Below are 25,413 nucleotides of genomic sequence, written 5' to 3'. Positions count from 1 at the left end.
CCGCCTGCGCTCCCTGCCCCGCATCCTTACCCGGGTCCAGCTAGGGGCCACGGTCCTATCTCGGGTTTTTCTACGTGGCTCGCTCCTTGACGGCCGAGCGACACTGGGTCTGAGGTGTAAGCGCTTTTCCAGGCTCTTCCCTGGGGCTTGGAGGGGAATGGCGCAAAAGACTTTTCTTACAAGCAGAGGTAAGGACAAGCCAAGATGATTACGAACAGAAACACGTTGTAGTTATGGAGCAGAAAGGGAAAATAAGAAGACTAAGTTGGAAAAGGCACGCCTGTGCGCTTTTGGAAGCCACCGCCCTCGCCAGTTTGTAAGTCCTTTACGGAAACAACACTGAAAGGAGCTGGAGGGCAGTAGCTCATGTGTTGTCCTCCTGGAATGGTCCTGGTTTTAAATGTCTTGTCCCCGCCTGCCAGAGTCAGATGGAGACAGGAAAAGGAAATGGTCCCGTGTCCTCCTACCCTGTTTGGTTTGCAGTCTGTGATGCCCTGCATTGTAAACATTTCTTGTGATCCGCGTCCTACTAATCTTGTGGCATTGGTTTCCTCGGGAATGACGTTCACCCACAGACCGAGTTGGGAAGCTGCGTGTCATCATTTTTTCAGTTGGCAAATCTGCCCACTTTGAACTGACATAATTGTAGCCTAAAAGTTCAGCGAGAGAGAAGTTCAGGAAAAAGACTATTCCTTCTTCTTAGAGGCAACAGCAGCTCTGAAAACCATATGGACATCATACCAGCTTCTGATAACAAAAAGAGCACTTGGTCTAAATATCTGGCAGTTTTAGATAATGTTCTCATCAAGTACCTGTTTGTCGTAGTTATGCATATTTATTCCTTGGCTTAGCCACTGCAGTTACCAAAGAGTATGTCTTTTATTGTCTAAGAGGTTAGACTCCTGAAAGCCTGGACAGTGTCATAATCTCCACCTGAAGAGTGGAAAAATTCAAGCAGAGTTTCTCAGGAAATGACCAAGTGAGTCAAAACACCTCAATAATTGTATTCTCTTCCCGTTGTAATCATTAACCTGCCGAAACTCCCTCAAGTCCTTTCCTGACTTCCTGTTTCTATAGGTGGAAATTTAATGATAGGCTCTACTAGGATATCAGATCAAAAAAGCCAAATAGAAAGGTCAGGCTGGGCACAGTGGCTTACGCCTATAATCCCAGCACTTTGGAAGGTCCACGTGGGAGGATCACTTGAGCCCAGGAGTTTGAGACCAGCCTGGTCAACATAGCAAGACCCCCATCTCTAAAATAACAAAAATAAAATAAGAAAGGCCACAAGTATGTTCACCTTTAAAATTTTATGTGCTTGGCCAGGCACGGTGGCTCACACCTGTAATCCCAGCATTTTGGGAGGCCGAGGCAGGCGGATCACCTGAGGTCAGGAGTTCAAGACCAGAGTGGTCAACATGGTGAAACCCCGTCTCTACTAAAAATACGAAAGTTAGCTGTGTGTGGTGACATACACCTATAATCCCATCTACTTGGGAGGCTGAGGCATGAGAATCACTTGAACCCAGGAGGCAGAAGTTGCAGCAAGCCAAGATCACACCACTGCACTCCAGCCTGGGAAACACAGTGAAACTCTGTCTTGGAAAAATAAATAAAATACAGTAAAATAAAAAATTACATGTGCTCTGTGTGCTGCAGCAGGTTGGAAAAGTATGTGTTCCTTAAGGGAATGCTGTAACCCTTGTGACTTGGGTTGGGAGCTGCCAGAGACAATGGGAAAGGGCCAGAGAATGTTAGCCCCAGAGAGGATATGGTGGTTATCTTTGGAGAAAATAGACACTTTAAAGGGGAAGAATTAACTCACTTGAATTCCTTTGGGCCCCAGATTTTCTAATTCCACTTTTTACCTTAATGTAAGTCAAGTCCTTGTTCTTTTCCAGACATAGTTCCTGAGCAATCTTCTTAAAAAACACATATTAACTAGTTCTTCTTAGGCTTAAATCCTTTTGGTAACTTTCAGCCCCCTTCTAAACTGTTTAACAGAGGCCCTTCATAATCTGCCTTGATTTTTCTCTCCAGCTTCCCTCGCCCCCACCCCGCATCTTTCTCCTTTGCGCTTTTAACATCTGTCCACTCACTAGCACACTGAATTTGTTCCCATAGAGTCCATGTTCTCTGTAGCCTCCAGGGCTTACTCTAAGCCAGGCTTGGAATATTCTTTACCATACTTTACCTGGCTAACTCCAGCTCATCCTGTAGACTATTTGGTCCTGGAAAGTTTTTTGGTTTTCTTTTTTTTTTTGAGATGGGGTCTCACTCTGACTCTGTCACCCAGGATGCAGTGCAGTCACATGAACATGGCTCACTGCAGCCTTGACCTCCTGGGTTTAAAGGATCATCCTCCCTCAGCCTCCCATGTAGCTGGGACCGTAGGCAGACGTCACCACACCAAGTGACTTTTTTGATTTTTTTGTAGACACAGGGTTTCCCTCTGTTGCCCAGGCTGGTCTTGAACTCCTGGGCTCAAGCGATCCTCCTGCCTCAGCCTGGCCTCCCAAAGTGCTGAGATTACGGGTGTGAGTCACTGCGTCTGTCCGAAAATCTTTCTTCATCATCTGCTTTGGGATTAGGTGACCGTTTTCTTCATTTTTTTTTTTCCTACGCAAGCTAACACAAGATAGGTAACATTTTTTACATTTCTCTTAGCACTCTAAGTTTCCCTCTTTATCTTTGCACACATCACAATATATTTTAATTTCCTCTTTATTTCTCTTTCTTTCTCTCTAAATGATAGCTCCCATGAAGATAAGAGTCATACATATCTTGTTCACATAGTTGTATCCTCAGTCCTGTTGATGTGTCTAGCAAATAGAAGATGTTCAGTAAATATTTATCAAAGAATGAATGAATAATGCTAAAAGAGAACTTGAATTAGAGACTTTTGCGTTGCAAAGGGAAAAAAAAATGCCAGCACTTCTCAGACTACAAACCTGTATCCCGGAGGTATAATTGCTACTCAGAAGGTAAAGACACAGGATAGCGTGGCTTTCCTGCATCACAAATTTTATAAATGGCAAAATAATTTAAAGCATTCCTATGTTAACATAAATACAGATAGTTATGATACTGAGCCGAATTTTTTTGAATGTTAAGAAAATAACTTTATCTGAGGAATGCAAATCCTTTTAAATTATGAGGCCCAGAGAGGCATTAAAGTGAAACAGCGATCCCGTCCTTCTCCCCCACTTTTAAGCTGTGTATTTGTCTCTTGAAACTGCTTACTATTGCCACAGAAGCTAAACATTAACCTACTGATTAATGCTGCACCAGACATTATAACCCACATCCTATAGTTTCATAATGTGTAGCCAATCAGTATCTTGTTTTATTTTAATGTAAATTCTTGGTAAATACCTCAGGAACTGCCTCATTTTTCCCTTTAAAAATCCACTTGCAACTGCTGCTACTCAGAGTGTATATTCAAGGCAACTTGAATCTATGTTCCCGAGTTGCGGTCATCAAGCTTGGCCCAAATAAACTCCCAACTTACATTAATTTTGCCTCAACTTCTTCCTTTTAGGTCAAACATCTAGAGTAAGTCAGCAGGATACGGAGTAATTCCCCCACACACCTGGTGTTTCTCTCTGAAAGCAGCGCTTGCTACCAGTGTGAACTCTCTGCCTTCAGAAGTCTCGTCAGGTGTTTCAGGCGAGTTCTCCTGAATGTGGACCTCCCACTCTTGGGTTGAAGGCCTAGACTTTATTTGGGCTGTTTTTCAAACCCTTTCTTTCCTTTAAGTGTGAGGGCTTCGGTCTCTGTCTTTGGACAGAAGATCCGGGTAAAAAGCTCTGCCTTTTTGCCCGCTCTGTCTTACAGCAGAGGTGCAGGTCCTGGTTTTTCTGCCTCTGCTTCAGAACCAGGGGTTTGGGTCAAGGTTTTTTCACCTCTGTCTCACAGCACAGGTTTGAGTGAAAGAACTGGCACTTAGGCACCAGTGGTTTCATTTTATATTGTATGCCTTTGAGATAGCAGTTGTTTCCTATCACTTGAAAATTCTGAATTAGTCTTTAATTTTAACCAATTCCTGTTAGTTCCTAACTGAAATGTATGCCCCTTTTGCTCTTCCAGATGGACGTAATATGAGGGTCTGGTCCCCCATACCTTGAGGACTCTGTTGCCATCTGACAATTAGAGACAGTCCAAGACATGCCACAGTTTGATCCTAAACACATTCCTGGCTTTGGTCACCTTTGAAAAGTTCCTGAATTATGAGAAATCAATAATAAGAGTGTTCAAAACCCAACATTCTTTTTAGAAATACCTGCTGGAATTACATATACGATTTATGGGGTACTCTCTTGTAGTATCTGGGAAAGCAGACCCATCTAACCTGGAATGATCATAGGCAACAATGACCAAAAATGGGCATCTTTTGATATACCTAAAGTAATTTATTTGTATACACCATTGGAAAGAGCTGGTTTTAGAACCAGACATGTAAATATGAGACTGACTTTCACTGGCACCTAAAAACTTCTAAAAGAAATCCTGAAAGAAAAAATCACTTTCATTCAAGAGGTAAACAAAGGGATATTTGAAACTATTTAAAAAGACTTCGGAGTCTTTCTCCCTTTCACCTCCAGATCCTCCTTTTTCTTCCAGCTCTGTGATCTGAACTCATCCCTTTCTGCTTCTTCTCTTGGCCTCCATACATTTCTTAGGCAGAGATTTTTAAAAATTTCACAATGTACATATTTCCTTCTCTCAGGGGAAATGAATTTAAATTTAGAGCAGAAGGAACAAGTAGAACAACAACAGAACGGGAATAAGACTGCTGAGACTATAAAAATGCAGATCCATCAAAACCTTTTCTAACCAGGTCTAGTGAATGACACTGTGATATGGTCTGGCTCAGTGTTTCCAACCAAATATCTCAATTTGTAATTCCCATGTGTTGGGGGAGAAGCCTGGTAGGAGGTGATTGGATCATGGAGGCGGTTTTCCCCATGCTGTTCTCATGATAGTGAGGGAGTTCTCACGAGATCTGATGGTTTAAAAGTGTTTGGCAGTTCCCTTTCTGGCTTTCTCTCTCTTGCTGCCTTGTGAAGAAGGTGCTTGCTTTTCCTTCACCTTCCACCATGATTGTAGGTTTCCTGAGGCCTCCCCAGCCATTCAGAACTCTGAGTCAATTAAACCTCTTTTATTTATAAATTATGCAGTCTCGGGTAGTTCTTTATAGCAGTGTGAGAATGAACGAATACACACTGATTTATTGACCCACTATCAGACAGTACCCTTTAAATCTTATCATGTCTTTAAAATGCTAACATTCAGGGAATTAGCTAAGCAGCATTCCAGATGAGATCAGATCTAAAACAAGATAAAATCCTTAAATGCTTAAACTGCCTGCTTTGGATTCCTTGCAAGATTTACCAAAAAACAAATACACAAACAAAAACAAAAACAAAGAAAACACTCCACCCAGGGTAAAATGGCTAGGATTTGGTGCTTTCACCACTGTAGCCTGAGTTCAATTCCTGGCCAGGGAGCTAATCTCATTTGTTTTAAAGTATTGTATGATTCTTGACCTTTTGGGATACCATTTGTAATTGATCCTTATCCCTTCCATGGACAACTTTTGATTTCCTGTCTTTTTCCATTTGTGAGACATACAGACCATCTGGGCCTTCATGAGTACCCAGCCGAGAAGCTGAGATCCTAGAAATCATGACCAGACAGAAATGTGAATTGTACTTCACTTGTGGCTAAACTCCTTTCTTTGAGCTGTCTGTGGGGTGATTCTGGGTCTTGTGAGGACTGTGTTGCACCTCCTTTGGAGATGCCCCATGCATCCTTGGTTAAGTCATAACGTTGATTAAGGCTTACTGGTTCACCTTGGTGAGTCATTTGGAAGCATATCTTTTTTTTTTTTTTTTTTTTTTTTTTTTTTAAAGTTCAAAAGCCAGGAATAACAGCTATTTGTGCTGGCTAATTACCTGATAATAAGAGATTTGAAAAGTTTTTCTTTTTTTTTTTTTAAATTTTACTTTAAATTCTGGGATACATGTGCAGAATGTGCAGGTTTGTTACATAGGTATACATGTGCCATGGTTGTGTGCTACACTTACCAACTGTCATCTAGGTTTTAAGCCTTACGTGCTTTAGGTATTTGCCCTAATGCTCTCCCTCCCCTTGGCCCCACTCCCTGACTGGCCCTGGTGTGTGATGTTCCCCTCCCTGTGTCCATGTGTTCTCATTGTTCAACTCCCATTTATGAGTGAGAACATGTGGTGTTTGGTTTTCTGTTCCTGTGTTAATTTGCTGAGAATGATGGTTTCCAGCTTCATCCATGTCCCTGGAAAGGACATGAACTCGTTCTTTTTTATGGCTGCATAGTATTCCATGGTGTATATGTGCCACATTTTCTTTATCCAGCCTATCATTGATGGGCATTTGGGTTGGTTCCAAGTCTTTGCTGTTGTAAAGTGCTGCAGCAAACATACATGTGCGTGTGTCTTTATACCAGAATGATTTATAACTCTTTCAGTATATACCCAGTAATGGGATTGCTGGGTCAAATGGTATTTCTGGTTCTAGATCCTTGAGGAATCACCACACTGTCTTCCACAATCACAATGGTTGGATTAATTTACACTCTCACCAACAAGTGTAAAAGCTTTCCTGTTTCTCCACAGCATTGCCAGCATCTGTTGTTTGCTGACTTTTTAATAATTGCCATTGTAACTGGCATGAGATAGCATCTCACTGTGGTTTTGAGTTGCATTTCTCTAATGACCAGTGATGATGAGCTTTTTTTCATGTTTTTTGGCCACATAAATCTCTTCTTTTGGAAGTGTCTGTTCATATTCTTTGCCCACTTTTTGATGGGGTTGTTTGTTTTTTTCTTGAAAATTTGTTTAAGTTCCTTGTAGATTCTGGATATTAGACCTTTGACACATGGGTAGATTGCAAAATTTTTCTCTCATTCTGTAGGTTGCCTGTTCACTCTGGTGATAGTTTCTTTTGCTGTGCAGAAGCTCTTTGGTTTAATTAGATCCCATTTGTCAGTTTTTGCTTTTGTTGCAGTTGCTTTTGGTGTTTTAGTCATGAAGTCTTTGCCCATGCCTATGTCCTAAATGGTATCGCCTAGGTTTTCTTCTAGGGTTTTTATGGTTTTGGATTTTACATTTAAGTCTTTAATCTATCTTGAGTTAATTTTTGTATAAGGTGTAAGGAAGGGGTCCAGTTTCTGTTTTCTGCATATGGCTAGTTTTCCCAGCACCATTTATTAAACAGGGAATCCTTTCCTCATTGCTTGTTTTTGTCAGGTTTGTCAAAGATCAGATGGTTGTAGATGTGTGGTGTTATTTCTGAGGTCTCTGTTCTGTTCCATTGGTCTATATGTCTGTTTTGGTACCAGTATCATGACGTTTTGGTTACTGTAGCCTTGTAGTATAGTTTGAGGTCAGGTAGTGTGATGCCTCCAACTTTGTTATTTTTGCTTATGATTGTCTTGGCTATGCAGGCTCTTTTTTGGTTCCATATGAAATTTAAAGTAGTTTTTTCTAATTCTGCGAAGAAACTCAATGGTAGCTTGATGGGAATAGCATGGAATCTATAAATTACTTTGGGCAGTATGGCCATTTTCATGATATTGATTCTTCCTATCCATGAGCATGGAATTTTTTTCCATTTGTTTGTGTCCTCTCATTTCCTTGACCAGTGGTTTGCAGTTCTTGAAAAGGTCCTTCACGTCCCTTGTAAATTGTATTCCTAGGTATTTTATTCTCTTTGTAGCAATTGTGAATGGGAGTTCACTCGTGATTTGTCTCTCTGTTCTCTATGATTGGTGTATAGGAATGCTTGTGATTTTTGCACATTGATTTTGTATCCTGAGACTTTGCTGAAGTTGCCTGTCAGCTTAAGGCGATTTTGGGGCTGAGACAATGGGTTTTCTAAATATATAATCATGTCATCTGCAAAGAGACAAGTTGACTTCCTCTTTTCCTATTTGAATACCCTTTATTTCTTTCACTTGCCTGAGTGCCCTGGCCAGAACTTCCAATACTATGTTGAATAGGAGTGGTGAGAGAGGGCATCCTTGTCTTGTGCCGGTTTTCAAAGGGAATGCCTCCAGCTTTTGCCCATTCAGTATGATATTAGCTATGGGTTTATCATAAGTAGCTCTTACTATTTTGAGATACGTTCTATCAATACCTAGCTTATTGACAGTTTTCAACATGAAGAGATGTTAAATTTCATTGAAGGCCTTTTCTGCATCTATTGAGATAACCATGTGGTTTTTGTCATTGGTTCTATTTACGTGATGGATTACATTTGTTGATTTGTGTATGTTGAACCAGCCTTGCATCCCAAGGATGAAGACATCTTGATCGTGGTGGATAAGCTTTTTGATGTACTGCTGGATTCGGTTTGCCAGTATTTTATTGAGGATTTTCACATCAATGTTCATCAGGGTTATTGGCCTAAAATTTTCTTTTTTTGTTGTGTCTCTGCCAGGTTTTGGTATCAGGAGGACACTGGCCTCATAAAATGAGTTAGGGAGGAGTCCCTCTTTTTCTGTTGTTTGGAATAGTTTCAGAAGGAATAGTACCAGCTCCTCTTTGTACCTCTGGTAGAATTTGGCTGTCAGTCCGTCTGGTCCTGGGCTTTTTTTGGTTGGTAGGCTATTAACTACTGCCTCAATTTCAGAACCTGTTATTGGTCTATTCAGGGATTCAACTTCTTCCTGGTTTAGTCTTGGGAGGGTGTATGTGTCCAGGAATGTATTTCTTCTAGATTTTCTAGTTTATTTACGAGGAGGTGTTTATAGTATTCTCTTATGGTAATTTGTATTTCTGTGGGATCAGAGGTAATATCCCTTTTATCATTTTTTATTGTGTGTGTTTGATCCTTCTCTCTTCTTTGTTAGTCTAGCTAGTGGTCTATTTTGTTAATTTTTTCAAAAAACTACTCTGAATTCATTGATTTTTTGAAGAGTTTTTCGTGTCTCTATCTCCTTCAGTTCTGCTTTGATCTTAGTTATTTCTTGCCTTCTGCTAGCTTTTGAATTTGTTTGCTCTTGCTTCTCTAGTTCTTTTAATTGTGATTTTAGTGTGACAATTTCAGATCTTTCCAGCTTTCTGATATGGGCATTTGGTACTATAAATTTCTGTCTTAACACTGCTTTAGCTGTGTCCCAGAGAGTCTGGTATGTTGTCTTTTTGTTCTCATTGGTTTCAAAGAACTTCGTTATCTCCCTTAATCTTGTTATTTATCCAGGAGTCATTCAGGAGTAGGTTGTTCAATTTCCATGTAATTGTGCAGTTTTGAGTGAGTTTCTTAATCCTGAGTTCCAATTTAATTGCACTGTGGTCTGAGAGACTGTTTGTTATGATTTCCATTATTTTGCATTTGCTGAGGAATGTTTTACTTCCAATTATGCGGTCAATTTTAGAATAACTGCCATGTGGTACTGAGAAGAATGTATATTCTGTTGATTTGGGGTGGAGAGTTCTATAGATGTCTGTTAAATCCACTTGATCCAGAGCTGAGTTCAAGTCCTGAATATCCTTGTTAATTTTCTGTCTTGTTGCTCTGTCTAATATTGACAGTGGGGTGTTAAAGTCTCCCATTATTGTGTGGGAGTCTAAGTCTCTTTGTAGGTCTCTAAGAACTTGTTTATGAATCTGCGTGCTTCTGTATTGAGTGCATATATATTTAGGATAGTTAACTCTTCTTGTTGCATTGATCCCTTTACCATTCTGTAATGCCCTTGTCTTTTTTGAACTTTTTGGGTTTAAAGTCTGTTTTATCAGAGACTAGGATTGCATCCCCTGCTTTTTTTTTTTTTTTTGCTTTCCATTTGCTTGGTAAATATTCCTTTGTCCCTTTATTTTGAGCCTATATATGTCTTTGCACGTGAGATGGGTCTCCTAAATACAGCACACTGAAGTGTCTTGACTCTTTATTCAGTCTGTGTCTTTTAATTAGGGTGTTCAGCCTATTTATATTTAAGGTTAATATTATTATATGTGAATTTGATCCTGTCATCATGATGCTAGCTGGTTATTTTGCACATTAGTTGATGCAGTTTCTTCATAGTGTCACTGGTCTTTATATTTTGGTGTGTTTTTGCAGTGGCTGGTACCGGTTTTTTCTTTCCATATTTAGTGCTTCCATCAGGAGCTCTTGTAAGACTGGCCTGCTGGTGACAAAATCCCTCAGCATTTGCTTCTTTGGAAAGGACTTTATTTCTCCTTTGCTTAAGAAGCTTAGTTTGGTTGGGTATGAGATTCTGGGTTGAAAATTCGTTTCTTTAAGAATGTTGAATATTGGCCCCCATTCTCTTCTGGCTTGTAGGATTTCTGCAGAGAGATCTGCTGTTGGTCTGATGGGTTTCTCTTTGTAGGCTACCTGAACTTTCTCTCTGACTGCCCTTAACATTTTTCCTTCATTTCAACCTTGGAAAATCTGATGATTATGTGTCTTGGGGTTGATCTTCTCAAGGAGTATCTTAGTGGTATTCTCTGTATTTCCTGAATTTGAATGTTGGCCTGTCTTGCTAGGTTGGGGAAGTTCTGGATAATATCCTGAAGTGTGTTTTCCAACTTGGTTCCATTCTCCCCATCACTTTCAGATACACCAATCAATCATACGTTTGGTCTTTTCACATAGCCCCATATTTCTTGGAGGCTTTGTTCGTTCCTTTTCATTCTTTTTTCTCTAATCTTGTCTTTACACCTTAGTTCAGCAAGGTGACCTTCAATCTCTGATATCCTTTCTTCCACTTGACTGATTCAACTATTGATACTTGTGTATGCTTCACCAAATTCTCGTGCTGTTTTTTTCAGCTCCATCAGGTCATTTATGTTCCTCGTTAAACTGGTTATTCTAGTTAACAGTTCCTGTAACCAGTTATCAAGATTCTTAGCTTCCCTGAATTGGGTTAGAACATGTTCCTTTAGCTCAGAGGTGTTTGTTATTACCCACCTTCTGAAGCCTACTTCTGTCAATTTGTTAATCTCATTCTCCATCCAGTTTTGTGTTCTTGCTGGAGAGGAGTTGCGATCATTTGGAGGAGAAGAGGCATTCTGGTTTTTGGAATTTTCAGTGTTTTTGTGCTGGCTTTTCCTCATCTTTATGGATTTATCTACCTTTGATCTTTGAAGCAGATGACATTTGGATGGGGTTTTTGTGTGGGAGTCTTTTTTTGTTGATGTGGTTGTTGCTTTCTGTTTGTTAGTTTTTCTTCTGACAGGCCCCTCTTCTGCAAGTCTGCTGCAGTTTGCTAAAGGTCACCTCTACACCCTATTTGCCTGGATATCACCAGTGGAGGCTGCAGAACAGCAAATATTGCTGCCTGCTCCTTCCTCTGTAATCTTTGTCCTAGAGGACCACCAGTCTGATGCCAGCCAGAGCTCTCCTATATGAAGTGTCTGTCAACCCCTGTTGGGAGGTTTCTCCCAGTCAGGAGGCTTGGGGGTCAGGGACCTACCTGAGGAGGCACTTCGTCCGTTAGCAGAGCTGGTACACTGTGTTGGGAGAATATCTTTTGTCAGGAGCAGCTGCTCTCTTCAGAGCCAGCAGGCAGGAAAGCTTAAGTCTGCTGAAGCTGTGCCCACAGCTGCCCCTCCCCAGTGCTCTGGGGACAATCCAGTGCTCTGTCCCATGGAGATGAGAGTTTTATCTGTAAGCCCCTGACTGGGGCTGTTACCTTTCCTTCAGAGATGCCCTGCCCAGTGAGGAAGAATCTAGAGAAGCAGTCTGGCCACAACTGCTTTGCCATGCTGTGGTGAATTCTGCCCAGTCCAAACCTCCCAGTCTCCTTAGCACTGTGAGGGGAAAACTGCCTACTAAAGCCTCAGTAATGGCAGATGCCCCTCCCCCCACCAAACTCAATCATCCCAGGTCGACTTCAGACTGCTGTGCTAGCAGTGAGAATTTCAAGCCAGTGGTTCTTAGCTTGCTGGGCTCCATGGGAGTGGGATCCTCTTAGCAAGACCACTTGACTTCCTGGCTTCAGCCCCCTTTCCAGGGGAGTGAACGGTTCTGTCTCGCTGGGGTTCCAGGCACCACTGTGGTACGAGAAAAAAACTCCTGCAACTAGCTCAGTGCCTGCCCAAACAGCCTCTCAGTTTTGTGCTTGAAACCCAGGGCCCTGGTGGTGTAGGCTCATGAAGGAATCTCCTGATCTCTGGATTGCAAAAACCATGGGAAAAGCATAGTACCCAGGCTGAGTAGCACAGTCCCTCATGGCTTCCCATAGGTGGGGCAGGGAGGTCCCCCCGCTCCTCGCACTTCCTGGGTGAAGCAATGCCCCACCCTGCTTCTGCTTGCTCTCCGTGGGTTACACCCATTGTCTAACCAGTCCCAATGAGATGAACTGGGTACCTCAGTTGGAAATGCAGAAATCACCTACCTTCTGCGTTGGTCTTGCTGGGAACTGCAGACCGGAGCTGTTTCTATTCAGCCATCTTGGCCCCTCCTCGAAAAGTGTTTAAGAACTCCATAGTCAAAAGCCAGCTTCATTAAAAACAGATTCGTGCAGGCGTGGTGGCTCCTGCCTGTAATCCCAGACCACTTTGGGAGGCCACAGTGGAAGGTTGCTTGAGTCCAGCCTGGGCAATGTAATGAGTCCCTGTCTCTACAAAAAGTAAAAGCAAAACTTAGCTAGGCATGGTGGTGCATGCCTGTAGTCCCAGCTGCTTAGGAAGCTGAGGTGGGAGGATCATTTAAGCCCAGAATGTGTCAAGACTACATGAACTGTAATCATGCCACACTGCACTCCCACTTGTGTGACAGAGTGAGACCCTGTTTCTATTTTTTTATTTTTCTTTCAGTATCACAGAACAGAGAGACCCTCTCTCTCAAAACGAACAAACCAGGGCCGGACATGGTGATTCATGCCTATAATCCCAGCACTTTGGGAGGCCGAGGCAGGCGGATCACGATGTCAGGAGATCGATACCATCCTGGCTAACACAGTGAAACCTGGTCTCTACTAAAAATACAAAAAATTAGCTGGGCGTGGTGGCAGGTGCCTGTAGTCCCAGCTACTCAGGAGGGTGAGACAGGATAATGGCAGTGAACCTGGGAGGCGAAGCTTGTAGTGACCCAAGATTGCACCACTGCACTCCAGCCTGGGCGACAGAGCAAGACTTCGTTTCAAAAACAAACAAACAAACAAACAAAAATGAGACTCAACCTCGTCCCACTCTCTGCTGTCTTCAGTACCACATGAAAGGATCTAGAGGAGACTTCTAATGACTCAGACCCCTTAAGGAAGACAGAAAAAGATGCCTCTCACTCTTTCTGGGTTCTTCTGTCTTCCTGTGGAGTCTGAAGAGTCATGGAGAGATTTCATGACAGTTTCCAGCACAAAACTCTGCTCTCTTTTGTGTCATGTCACCTGATCCCTTTGGCTTTTATGCGTACTGGATATTATTCTGTTCTGTTAAAGAACACTTAACCTTTGTGTGTGTGATGGCTGGCAAGTTACTGATGAGAATTATAATATTGGAGTTGACTGACAGAAGTTGTTTACAGTGAATGGTTATTATTATTACTACAGGGAGTTACTGGTTTCTTTGCTCATTAAGATAAGAAAGGCATGGTTTAAATACTTAGAGAAATGTTTTTGTATTGAAGTACACCATGGAAGTGTTGCATGGCCCAGTCCCATGGTATTTCCCCTCTTTTTGGGGACCCAGGATTCAGCCTAAAAATGGAATGCTTAATTTTTAAAGATCTAGATGCTCTGCCTTCAATTGCACCTGCTTTTCACATATTTAAATTATTAGGCTCTAAAAACTCTAAATGTTTTGTTGACCCTGTTCCTTAATGGGCTCTGCCCTGAGGTCAGTGATCCAACTGGAAAACAGACTACATTAAAAGCTACTTATCTAAGTGAAATAGGTCTCCTTATAAAATCCAATGATAGATTCCTGTGATTTCATGTTACCTTGGCATCCATTTTTAATTTTCCTCCAACATACCCAAACTCCTCCTTGAAAAGGCTTAAATTCTTTCTCTTTGTGCTTTGAGATATAAATTTACTACCCCATTTTCTCTAAAACTCAGTACAAGCCTCAGCTTCTTCCAGAGTCAAGAAAACTTTTTTCCTTTGAACTTTAAACTTTTCCATTTACAAAGGTACAGTTTGAATCTAACTGTCCTATTAAACTAGTGAGTTTTACCAGTCTCATGACTAAAATTTTTTTTCTCTGCTTGGTTTTGTTTTGTTTTTCTTACCTCAGTTCACCAGCAGTTTCAATGTGGCTAAAATTTTTAAATTAAAGCTATAAAGTCATTATCTGTGTCTGGGTGATTTATGTGTACATGTATACATGTCTGTTTATATATTGTCTACATGGTACCATTGACTTATAGAAAAAGTGCTTATAAATAATATAACCAACCCAAATGCTTTTCACGGTCCCTTGACTTTAGTAATCTTGGGTTTAAACTAAGATAGTTTTTAAATTATTGGTAAAGTAAAATAGAAACATCTTCAAATTTTAATTTAGACGTGTTTGCCTAGATCTGTTGGTCAGACTGGTTTATACTGTCTCTACTAAATGTTTTAAGGTCGTTAAGGCCATTGCTTTTATGTTATTTTTTGATATTTGCTTAATTTGTCTGTGAGCTTATATCTTTGGATTTCAGCCTTTAGATTCTGAGTACTAGACAAGTGGCCCTGGGGACAGTGCCTGGGCCCCATCATCCCTAGTTGAACTATGCCTCTTGGGTATACTGCAAGGAGTTGGATCCTCCAGGCATTGTCTCCGTAGCACTATCATTTGTTCTGAGCTCTGGTACGTAATTAAAGTCGCTTAATTCTTAGGTTTTTCACTGAAAATTAGGGTTACTAAGAGTTACCATTGTGGTTAATATATGTAACTAAAACTACTAGGCCAGAAACATATAAAGAAGATGTAAAGAAAGTTGAAAAGGGTAATTTTTTTCCTTTACCTAAGAGAGGACTTTGGTCAAAATGATAAGAGGATAGTAAATCTTTGTCCTAAGTAGAATACCAATATTAAAAAAATGAAGTATAGGACAAAACTGAAGGTATAAGCAAGTTGTAAAAGGTTTGTGGAAGATTAATGTCATTAAAAGAATTTTGTATGTGATACAGTTGGCTAAAATTAGAAGATTATTATTATTTTTTTTTTAGAAGGAGATTATTGACTTTTTCTAAAAATTAAGCATTGATATTTAAAGCGCACTGATGTGGGACCCCTGTTTCAGAGTAACAGGGTTTTCTTGGAGCATTAATCTGCTCTTTAATAGAAAAATGTTTAAAGGTTATGGAAATCTTATGCAGTTAAAACTGAGGACTAGATGTGGTGGCTCACACCTGTAATCCCAGCACTTTGGAAGGGTGAGGTGGGTGGATCACCTGAGGTCAGGAGTTTGAGACCAGCCTGGCCAACAGGTGAAACCCCATCTCTACTAAAAATACAAAAATTAGCTGGGCATGGTGATAGGTGCCTGTAATCCCAGTTGCTTGGGAGGTTGAGGCAGGAGAATCACTTGAACCTGGGAGGCAGAGGTTGCAGTGAGCCGAGATCACACCATTGGATTCCAGCCTGGGTGACAAGAGTGAAACTGTCTCAAAAAAAAAAAAAAAAATCCACTTGTAACTGCTGCTACTCAGAATGTGTATTCAGGGCAACTAGAATCTATGTTACTGAGTGGCAACCCTCAAGCTTGTCCCAAATAAACTCTCTATTTATATTAATTTTGCCTCAGCTTCTTCCTTTTAGGTCAACAATGTTAAGATAAAATAGAAGACAAAAGAAATTTCAAAATCTGCAGAAGGCTGCTAGTAGTTAGGCCCTTAGTACTCTTCAGCACATCTTGACTCTCCTTTGTCTATAGGACATGATTTTAAGTGATGGGGTTTATTGTAAGATACACAGGGAAATCCTGGAATTTATAGTCTCTCTAGTTCCCTTGCAATTCAAAGATTGAGACCTATTGAACCTTATGGAAAACTGGACAATGGATCATCATATTTTAGGCATAACAGCAGCTGTGATGACACAACAGCTCTAGTGACCCAGTTGTCTTATCATCCCCCACAAGCTGTCATCTTTTACTCTCTGTATTAGTCCATTCTCACACTACTATAAGGAACTACCTAGGCCGGGTGCGGTGGCTCACGCCTGTAATCCCAGCACTTTGGGAGGCCACGGTAGATGGATCACCTGAGATCAGGAGTTGGAGATCAGCTTGACTAACATGGAGAAACCCCATCTCTACTAAAAATACAAAAATAGCTGAGTGTGGTGGCACATACCTGTAATCCCAGCTACTCAAGAGGCTGAGGCAGGAGAATCACTTGAACCTGGGAGGTGGAAGTTGCGGTGAGCCAAGATCGTGCCATGGCACTACAGCCTGGACTGGACAACAGGAGTGAAACTCTGTCAAAAAAAAAAAAAAAAAAAAAAAAAGAACTACCTGAGGCCAGGCAGGGTGGCTCACACCTATAATCCCAGCACTTTGGGAGGCCAAGGCAAGGTGGATCACCTGAGGTCAGGATTCAAGACCAGCCTGACCAACATGGTGAAACCCTGTCTCTACCAAAAATACAGAAATTAGCTGGGCCTGGTGATGCATGCCTGTAATCCCAGCTACTTGGGAGGCTGAGAGGGGAGAATTGCTTGAACCTGGGAGGTGGAGGTTGCAGTGAGCCAAAATCATGCCATTGCATTCCAACCTGGGTGACAGAGCAAGATACTGTCTCAAAAAATAAAAATTAAAAAAAAAAAAAAAAAACAACTACATGAGACTGGATAATTTATGAAGAAAAGAGGTTTAATTTATTCACAGTTCTATATGGCTGGGGGAGGCCTCAGAAAACTTACAATCATGGTGGAAGGCAAAGGAGAAGCAAGTACCTTTTTCACAAGGCAGTAGGAGAGAGAAATCCAGTGAGGGAAGTCCCAAACACTTAAACCATAAGATCTCATGAGATTCAATATCATGGGAACAGCATGGGGGAAATTCACCTCCAGGATCCATTCACCTCCCAGCAGGTCCCTCCCTTGACACATGGGGATTATAACTTGAGATAAGATTTGGGTGGGGACACAGGGCCAAATCATATCATTCTGCCCTGACCCCTCTCCAATTTCATGTCCTTTTCAAATTGCAAAATACAATTATTCCTCCTCAACAGTCCCCCAAAGTCTTAACTCATTCCAACATTAACTCAAAAGTTCATAGTCCAAAGTCTCTTCTCAAACAAGGTAAGTACCTTCTGCTTAGGAGCCTGTAAAATAGAAAACAAATTAGTTACTTCCAAGATACAATAGGGGTTCAAGTATTGGGTAAATGCTCCCATTCCAGATGGAAAAACTAGCCAAAACAGAGGGGCTACAGGCCCCACTGCCAGTCTGAAATTCAGCAGGGCAGTCATTAAATCTTCAACTCCAAAATAATCTCCTTTGACTCCATGTCTCACACCCAGAGCATGCTGATGCAAGAGGTAGGCTCCCAAGGCCTTAGGCAACTCTGCTTGTGTGACTCTGCAGGGTACAGCCCCTGCGACTGCTTTCATGGGCTGCCCTTGAGTTCCTGCAGCTTTTCTAGGTGCACAATGCAACCTCTCGGTGGATCTACCATTCTGAGGCCTGAAGGATTGTTGTCCTCAAGGTCCACTAGGTAGTGCCCCAGTAGGGACTCCACGTGGGAGCTTGCACTCCACATTTACCCTCTGCACTGCCCTAGTAGAGGTTATCCATGAGGGCTCCACCCCTGCAGCAGACTTCTGCCTGGATATCCAGGTGTTTCCTTACATCCTCTGAAATCTAGGTGGAGGATTCTCAAACTTTAACTCTTGCCTTCTGCACACCTGCAGGCCCCACACCTCATGGAAGCCACCAAGGCATGGGGCTGCACACACTGAAGCAACAGCCCAAGCTGTACCTTGGCCCCTTTTAGCCACAAGTGGAGCTGTAGTTGTGGCTAAAAGGGGCATGGCACCCTGCATCCCCCAACTGTGGCTGGATGCAGGATGCCATGTTCCAAGCCTGCACAGAGTAGTGGGGCCCTGGTCCCAGCCCAAGAAACCATTTTTCCCTCCTAGGCCTCTGGGCCTGTGATGGGAGGGGCTGCCTTGAAGGTCTCTGAAATGCCCTGGAGACATTTTCTGCATTGTCTTGGCAATTAACATTTGGTTCTTCTTTACTTATTCAATTTTTGCAGCTGGCAGCTTGAATTTCTCCCCAGGAGATGAGTTTTTCTTTTCTACCACATAGTCAGGCACAAATTTTCCAAACTTTTATGCTCTGCTTCCCTTTTAAACATAAGTTCCAATTTCAGATCCTCTCTTTGTGAACGCATATGACTGTACACTTTCATAAACAGCCAGATCACATCTTCAGTGGTTTGCTGCTTAGAAATTTCTTCTGCTAGATACCTTAAATAATCCTTCTCAGGTTCATAGCTTCACAGATCTCTAGGACAGGGGCAAAATGCCACCAGTCTGTTTGCTAAAGCATAGCAAGAGTGACTTTTGCTCCAGCTTCCAGTGAGTTCCTTATCTCCGTCTGAGACCACCTCAGCCTGGACTTCATTGTCCATATCACTATCAGCATTTTGATCAAAACCATTCAACGAGTCTCTCGGAAGTTCCAAATTTTCCCACATCTTCCTGTATTCTGAGCCCTCCAAACTGTTCCAACCTTTGCCTGTAATCCACTTCCAAAGTCAGTTCCACATTTTCAGGTATTTTTATAGCAGTGCCCCATTCCTGGTACCAATTTTCTGTATTACTCCATTCTCACACTGCTATGAAGAACTGCCTGAGACTGAGTAATTTATGAAGAAAAGAGGTTTAATTGACTCACAGTTTCACATGGCTGGGGAGGCCTCAGCAAACTTAACAATCATGGTGGAAGGTGAAGGAGAAGCAAGCACCTTCTTCACAAAGTGGCAGGAGGGAGAGAGAAAGGGGGGATGTGCAACACTTTTAAACCATCCGCTCTCCTGAGAACTCACTATCATGTGAACAGAATAGGGGAAATCCCCCTCATGATCTAGTTACCTCCCACCAGGTCCTTTCCTTGACAGGTGGGGATTATAATTTGAGATGAGATCTGGGCGGGGACACAGAGCCAAACCATATCACTCTCCAATGCCTTTCAGTATGCGTCCCCATATTAAATACTTCCCTGAGAGAGAGAATAACTCATTGTGTTTGGTTTGTCACTATCCACTCTCTTTTTCTTGCAACATATATTTATGGAAAGGCTGTGATGTGCCAGGGGTAAGCAGACAGGCCATACAAGAGCCCTACTTCACAGAGCTAATATTCTGGTGGGGCAAAAAATGATAAATATAATAAATAAGTCCACTAGATAATTTTAGTCTGTCCTATGTAGAGACTAAACCAGGGTAATTTTTAGATTGGATAGTAAAGAAAGCTTCTCTAAGAAGGTAATACTTAAACTACTACAATGATGAAAAGCCACCCCCACAAAGCCTGAATAGAAAGAATTGTAGGCAGAGACCGGGACCTTTACTGATACAATGACTTATCCAAGGAAATAGAGCTAATCAGTAACAGACCCAGAATATTTTTGGTTCAAAAGCCCATCCTGTTGGATTGCATCACATTTCTTCCCAAATAAGTTGCTATATGGGAACTAAGTAAACTCTAAAGCACTGTTCAAATATAAGATATTGTCAAATAATAGTATTACTAAAAGGCCACCAAAGTTAACAAAGAAAAACAAACACAGCTGAGTTTATTTTTCAGGCAAAGGAACACACCAGTTGGCTGAGGGCAAAAAGCATGTGTTTTTAATTGTTAGGAAAGGGTTTCGTGGTTGCTTTGCTATTTAAGGCTGAGTCTGTTCATGCTTCTATAACAAAGTAACTGAGACTGGGTAACATATAAAGAATAGAAATTCATTTCTCACTATTCTGGAGGTTGGAAGTACATGATCAAGGCACCTGCAGGTTCAGAGTCTGGTGAGGGCCCAGTCTCCCTGCTTCCAAGGTGATGCCTTATTGCTGCCTCCTCCAGAGGGGACTAATAGCTGTGTGCTCACATGGTGGAAAGGATGTAAGGGCAGAAAGGGGGCCTAGCTAGTTCCTTCCAACCCTTTTATAAGGTTAATAATCCCATTCATGAGGACAGAGCATCATTCCCTAACTACCTCCTAAAGGCCCCACCTCCTAATGCTATTGCATTGGAATTTTTCGAGATGAATTTTGGAGGGGACACAAACATTCAAACCACAGCAAAGGATGAAAAACAAACACTCCAAATAGGCCAGAGTAAATCCATAGCTGTCCACATGATTGGTTAATAGAAGACCCATATTTCATTGGAAAAAAGTCTTCAGATAGGTCCTGTAAGGGTTTTGCTTCAGCTTACTAGGATCAACAAAATTCATGTTTTCTTTAACAGGCTAGCTGTTAAAGGGCAGTTGAAGCACAACACAGTATTCAATGCGCTATCCCCTAGGCAAGCTCTGCTATGAATAAAAGCATTTCCTTTTATGATATTATTATGCAACAGATGAAGAAACTAATATCCAAACATGTTAGCTGCCATGCCTAAGGTCATTTATACAACCAGGCTGTTTACACATCTCAGTCTAGAACCCAAGTACCCAGTTCTCAATCACTTTCCAAATGTAATTTTTTGTTTTGTTTTGTTTTTAGAAACAGAGTCTTACTCTGTTGCCAAGGCTGGAGTACACTAGTGGCATGATCATAACTCTCTGCAACCTTAAATTCCTAAGCTCAGGTGATCCTACCTCTTCAGCCTCCTGAGTAGCTAGGACTACAGGCGTGGGCCACTTCCTCCAGCTAATTTCTTTATTTTTTTTGTAGAGTCAGGGTCTTCCAATGTTGCCCAGGCAGGTCTCAAACTCCTGGCCTCAAGAGATCCTCCCGCCTCAGCCTTCCAAAGTGTTAGGATTACTGGCATGAGCCACTGTGCCTGGTCTTCCTAATATACTTCATGGGGCATTTTTGAGGCCTATTCCTATATTGTACACATACAGCACATAATAGGCACTCAAGAAATACTTTTAAAATACTTTTTAAATTGAATCTCCTAATTCCTCCTGAATTTCTTCTCACTAGTGTATTATTATGTTTAAATAAATAAAAGGAGTATGTTTAGGGATCATCTATAAGTCAGAAGACTAGAAAGAATGAAAGGCATGGGGCTGTTGGTCAGTTTTTTTTGGTCCATAAATGTAGAAAATCACAATGGGGGTGTAAGAGTGAACTTTTCTCAAAATAATTCACATCGAACACTTCTCATATGAGGAACTTACATGCATTATCTCAATCTTCATAACAGCCCCACAAGTAAACCGAGATTCTTGGAGGTTGAGACTAACCAAACTCATGTGTCCTCTGTATCATACAATTCTCAAGTGCTTGCAACCCTAACATCACCCCAGGATTCAGAAGTCCAAGAGATGGAATCTCTGATACATTCCTAAAACAAATGGTTCTACCTCAATCTTATTTCTGCTCACTCATGGTTCCGGTATTAACTCATTACAACTTTGTCATTGTTTAAGATTATTTATTCAAGCATAACATTGCCAAAACGAACAAATGAAAAGCAAAGAATACCAGGGTTCTGTTTGTTGAGTAAGGGGATATCCCTTTTATTTTCCAGGAGAAAGTAATTTCACTCCTGCCCCAATGGGCCCTTTGCCCAAGACACAGGTGAACATTGAGGCTGGCTTCAGGTATGAAGCTAAGGTCTGTCTTCTCCCAGGAGGTGGCAGCAGCAGCAGCTGCAGCCTCCGCCTGCTGCAGAAATCAGACAGAATTCACATGTTTTCCTATTGGCATCCAAACCCAGAAATTCCTGGTTCCAAAGACCACTTCATCCCTTCCTTGGTTTTGCAGAGCTTAATTGGAGCTGGGGCGTTGGGAGTTCAGGAATTGGCAATAATTCCTCTTTATAAGTGCTTAGTTTTTTTTGTAAACACTTTGGTCTGGGCTGTGACCTTGAAGCATGTATGAAGGAGGTTCAGGAAGTCTCTGGCCAGGGAAAAAGAGCTTCAAAAAGAAACAGTAGCTGAAACACATCCACAGAAGCATAAATCTAGAGATCCCAGTGCACAGTTTGGTACCACACAAACGATACAGATTGTAGACCTGGCCTCTCAACGACCAGCCAGCTGACCTTCTCATTGAACCTGTCAGAACCATAATTTCCTCATCCACCCAGCATGGACTAGGTCATCTCGAAGCACCTGCTAATTCTTAAATTATAAGTTACTGCACTTTTATTTTCTGGACTAACGGCTGGGCCTTCACCCTTGCAGAATTTTTAAAAATCTCAGACACAACAAAGCACTACTGGTTCCAAGTTAATCCCAGTTGAGCACATATGCTGGTTTGGCAAACACTGCCAGCTGCATAGAAGGCGGGCAGGAATCCCAGGAAATGTCTGCACACCACTCAGCTATGGATGAACTGTCAACTGCTGGGGGTTGCTTTGCAAATTACCACATCTAAATGAAGCTGACAAAATGATATTTCAGAAAAGCAATTAACACTGATGCCTAGTGTATTTGGAACCAAAAGGCCTTTTGGGAAGAATGAAACTGGCTCAGGAAAAGAGTACCCCAGCTCTCCAGGTAGAAATGTTAAGTCAAGATCTTCCATACTTTTCTCCCATCACCACCAGTCAGATCGGCAGCCTGGTCTTTGTGAAGGAGACGGAACTAGTTCCTTTCATTTTCCCCCAGCTTCCACTTGGATTGGTTAAACTTTCATCCATTTGTTTGGTGAACATCTACAGATCACCTCCCATGAGTCAGGGGCTGGGTGTACACCTGGTTATTGAGGAGCTCACAATGGAGTAGTCAGATGCTAAATGAATTAATATAATGGAGCATTCAGAAAGGGTTGGAATGTAAAATATAATAGAGGTGAAAGAGATAGTATTAGCTCCCTGAGGCCACAGGCCAAATACTATACTTTCTAATAAAAGCTATCCCTAGAGTATGGCACGATCATCTAGAAAAAATCTCATCCTCCTATAGGTATTGGCCCCTGTGGGATTGTCAATTAAACTTTTCCTATTTCACATGAAAGTTGTCATATTAGAATCCCTTCCCAGATTGGGAGTTTTGGCTCCGGAAGCCCACTCTAAATGGAAATATTGTACACGTTACCTGGCATCAAAGGATGGGGCTGGTGGGACAACTTCTGTCTCCACCTCTTCCTCTTGAAAATATCAGCACAGGTGATGGACAGGTTAAATAAGTTTCAGTGTTACTGCAACAGAGAGAACTGGGGAATGACAGAGGTAGGAGAGTCTGGTGATAACAAACCCTAGATAGCTTCACTCCTGAGAAGAACCATATTCTGGAAGTTTGGAGAGCAGGTCAGAGGGCAAGAAAACACAGGACTGTCCTGTGTGACAAGGAATGAACTGAGCTATAGACCATAACAAACAAGCAGAAAAGAAGCAAACCATTTCTCCTGGTTCCCTGAACTGATTTCAGACTAGTCTGAAAAGGACAATTGAAGTTTGCCTTCCAAGAGACGCTAGATGCCCTCATAATGTTGAAATCAAGTCCAGTATTTCTCGAACATAATTTTTAATAGAGACATTTCTTATGTTGATGATTTCTTTTCTTCCTGTAGAGTTCCAAATAAGCCTCAAGAGGATCTTCTTCCCACAGCTCCATGGGCAATTCACAGCTATGCCAGTTACTACATGTATAGCACAAAGGTTAAGAACCTCTGGCCTTTGGCTGAGTTTTATCCAACTGAATGTTTAGTTCACTGATGTCATAGCCCCAAAAATAATCAGTGTTATAATGGGATTCTCTGGTGAACATATTTATAGTGAAGCCTCTGAGCAGCAGTTCTCTCCCTTGGCTTCACACGGGGAACTTTTAAAAATCCTCACCCCACATCACAAACCAATTACATATTAGGGGTGGGGCCTAGGCATCAACTTTTCTTTAATCTACCATAGGTATCAACATTTTTGTATGTTCCTCAAAAGATGTCTATGTACAGCCAAGATTGAGACTTTCCCACATTAAGTCTTAGAATAATAAGAGGCAGGAAGCTGCTAGTAACTGACAGCTGAGCTCACCTCCTCCCTTTGGAATTTCTCCTGAAAAGCCAGCATGAAGAAACCAAATACTGCAATGGCAGCCAGCATAAACATCCACCTTGTAAGATTTTCATTTCTGCCTTCCCGCCGTATCCACCAGGTCGTCTACAATTAAAATGATTTGAGTACCTACAAAGTTATGAACAGTGACTAATCAGTATTTCAAAGACAGAACCGGTAACAGGTGATGGTGGTAGGAATGCCATGCTCTAGAGATTCCACATTCTTTTTTTTTTTTTGAGACAGGGTCTCACTATATCACCTCATGCTGGAGTGCAGTGGCGTGATCTCGACTCACTGCAATCTCTTTCTCTGGAGTTCAAGCGATTCTCCTGCCTTAGCCTCTGGAGTATCTAGGATTATGGGTGTGTCCCACCATACCTGGCTAATTTTTTTTTTTTTTTTTCCACTAGAGACGGTGTTTTGCCGTGTTGGCCAGGCTGGTCTTGAACTCCTGGCCTCAAGTGATTCACCCACCTCGGCCTCCCAAAATGCTGGGATTACAGGCATAAGCCACCTCTCCCAGCCCCACTTTCATCTTAAAAACAAACATAAATGCTTTTTTTCCCACCCTCTAAACTCTCAGTCTTATCTCTCTCCCCAATCTCCATCCATTTTTCTTTTTCCCTTCCTCTCCCTTCCTGCCTGCCGTCTCCTTCACCTGCTCTCCAACCTTGTCACTGTCATTCTTGTTGCACTTATTTCTTGTATTTCTTTCTCAGCCTCTGCACCTCACTATTCCTTCCGTGTCTTATTTTCCTTTAGTCTCTATTCTCTCTCCTTACCCACAATTACACATCTTCTCTGTTTCATCATCTTTCCCACTCGCAGCTCCTTAATTGGCTATAATATGAAGCAAAAGCATTCTCAGATGGTTATAATTATTAACCCTTTTCTCATTTGCCCCAAGAATACTCACCAGCAGCACTTGTGGCTGCAGCATTTACTCCGAGATAACTTTACCACAAAATATCTCGCTTTTATTATTATTTTCACATCGCTCTAGTATATTGACTTTGGAAACAAAAGACATCATTCTGTTAATAGCATTCTATTTTTAGAGGTGGTAGTTCCATTTACAAAATACAGTAATTCTCAATCGCTGAAAATGTCAAATCCTAGAAAACGTAGCATTCCTATGTGTGATGTTCACATCGTTAACGAACAGTTGGCCGAAGATTCGTTTGATGAATCCCATTTCTCTGAAATAGACAATTCTGATGATTCAGACAATTCTAATGACTCAGACGATTCTCATGTTAGTTCTGTTTAGAATTAACTCTAAGAACAGTTTTTATATTTTATTTTCACATTGAAAATCA

The 25,413-nt window shown here is 41.6% G+C and overlaps 1 protein-coding gene and 2 long non-coding RNA genes across 5 annotated transcripts in view; 1 reads left to right on the top strand and 2 right to left on the bottom strand.

The window, feature by feature from the left end:
- MKLN1 (muskelin 1) overlaps positions 1-25,413 on the bottom strand; it is a 376,455-nt gene that overhangs the window by 158,886 nt on the left and 192,156 nt on the right. Inside the window, exon 1 of one of the 3 annotated variants that reach the window (XM_007982951.3) lies at positions 12,383-12,602. The exons of the other annotated variants lie outside the window; for them this stretch is intronic. The gene's annotated coding sequence lies outside the window, so the exon portion shown is untranslated. Of the gene's footprint in view, positions 1-12,382; positions 12,603-25,413 lie in introns of those variants that run through there. 3 annotated transcript variants of the gene reach the window in all.
- LOC140709696 (uncharacterized) lies at positions 24-14,271 on the top strand. Its single transcript, XR_012090424.1, has 2 exons — positions 24-979; positions 12,804-14,271. It is a non-coding gene; the product is annotated as an uncharacterized lncRNA (long non-coding RNA).
- LOC119626145 (uncharacterized) lies at positions 16,765-23,719 on the bottom strand. Its single transcript, XR_005242308.2, has 2 exons — positions 23,136-23,719; positions 16,765-17,242 (listed from the first exon to the last, which is right to left on the bottom strand). It is a non-coding gene; the product is annotated as an uncharacterized lncRNA (long non-coding RNA).

The sequence above is a fragment of the Chlorocebus sabaeus genome, chromosome 21, assembly GCF_047675955.1.
Source record: "Chlorocebus sabaeus isolate Y175 chromosome 21, mChlSab1.0.hap1, whole genome shotgun sequence".
NCBI lineage: Eukaryota > Metazoa > Chordata > Mammalia > Primates > Cercopithecidae > Chlorocebus > Chlorocebus sabaeus.
The sequence above is the reverse complement of the archived record's forward strand: the minus strand, read 5'-3'. Positions and strand labels throughout refer to the sequence as shown.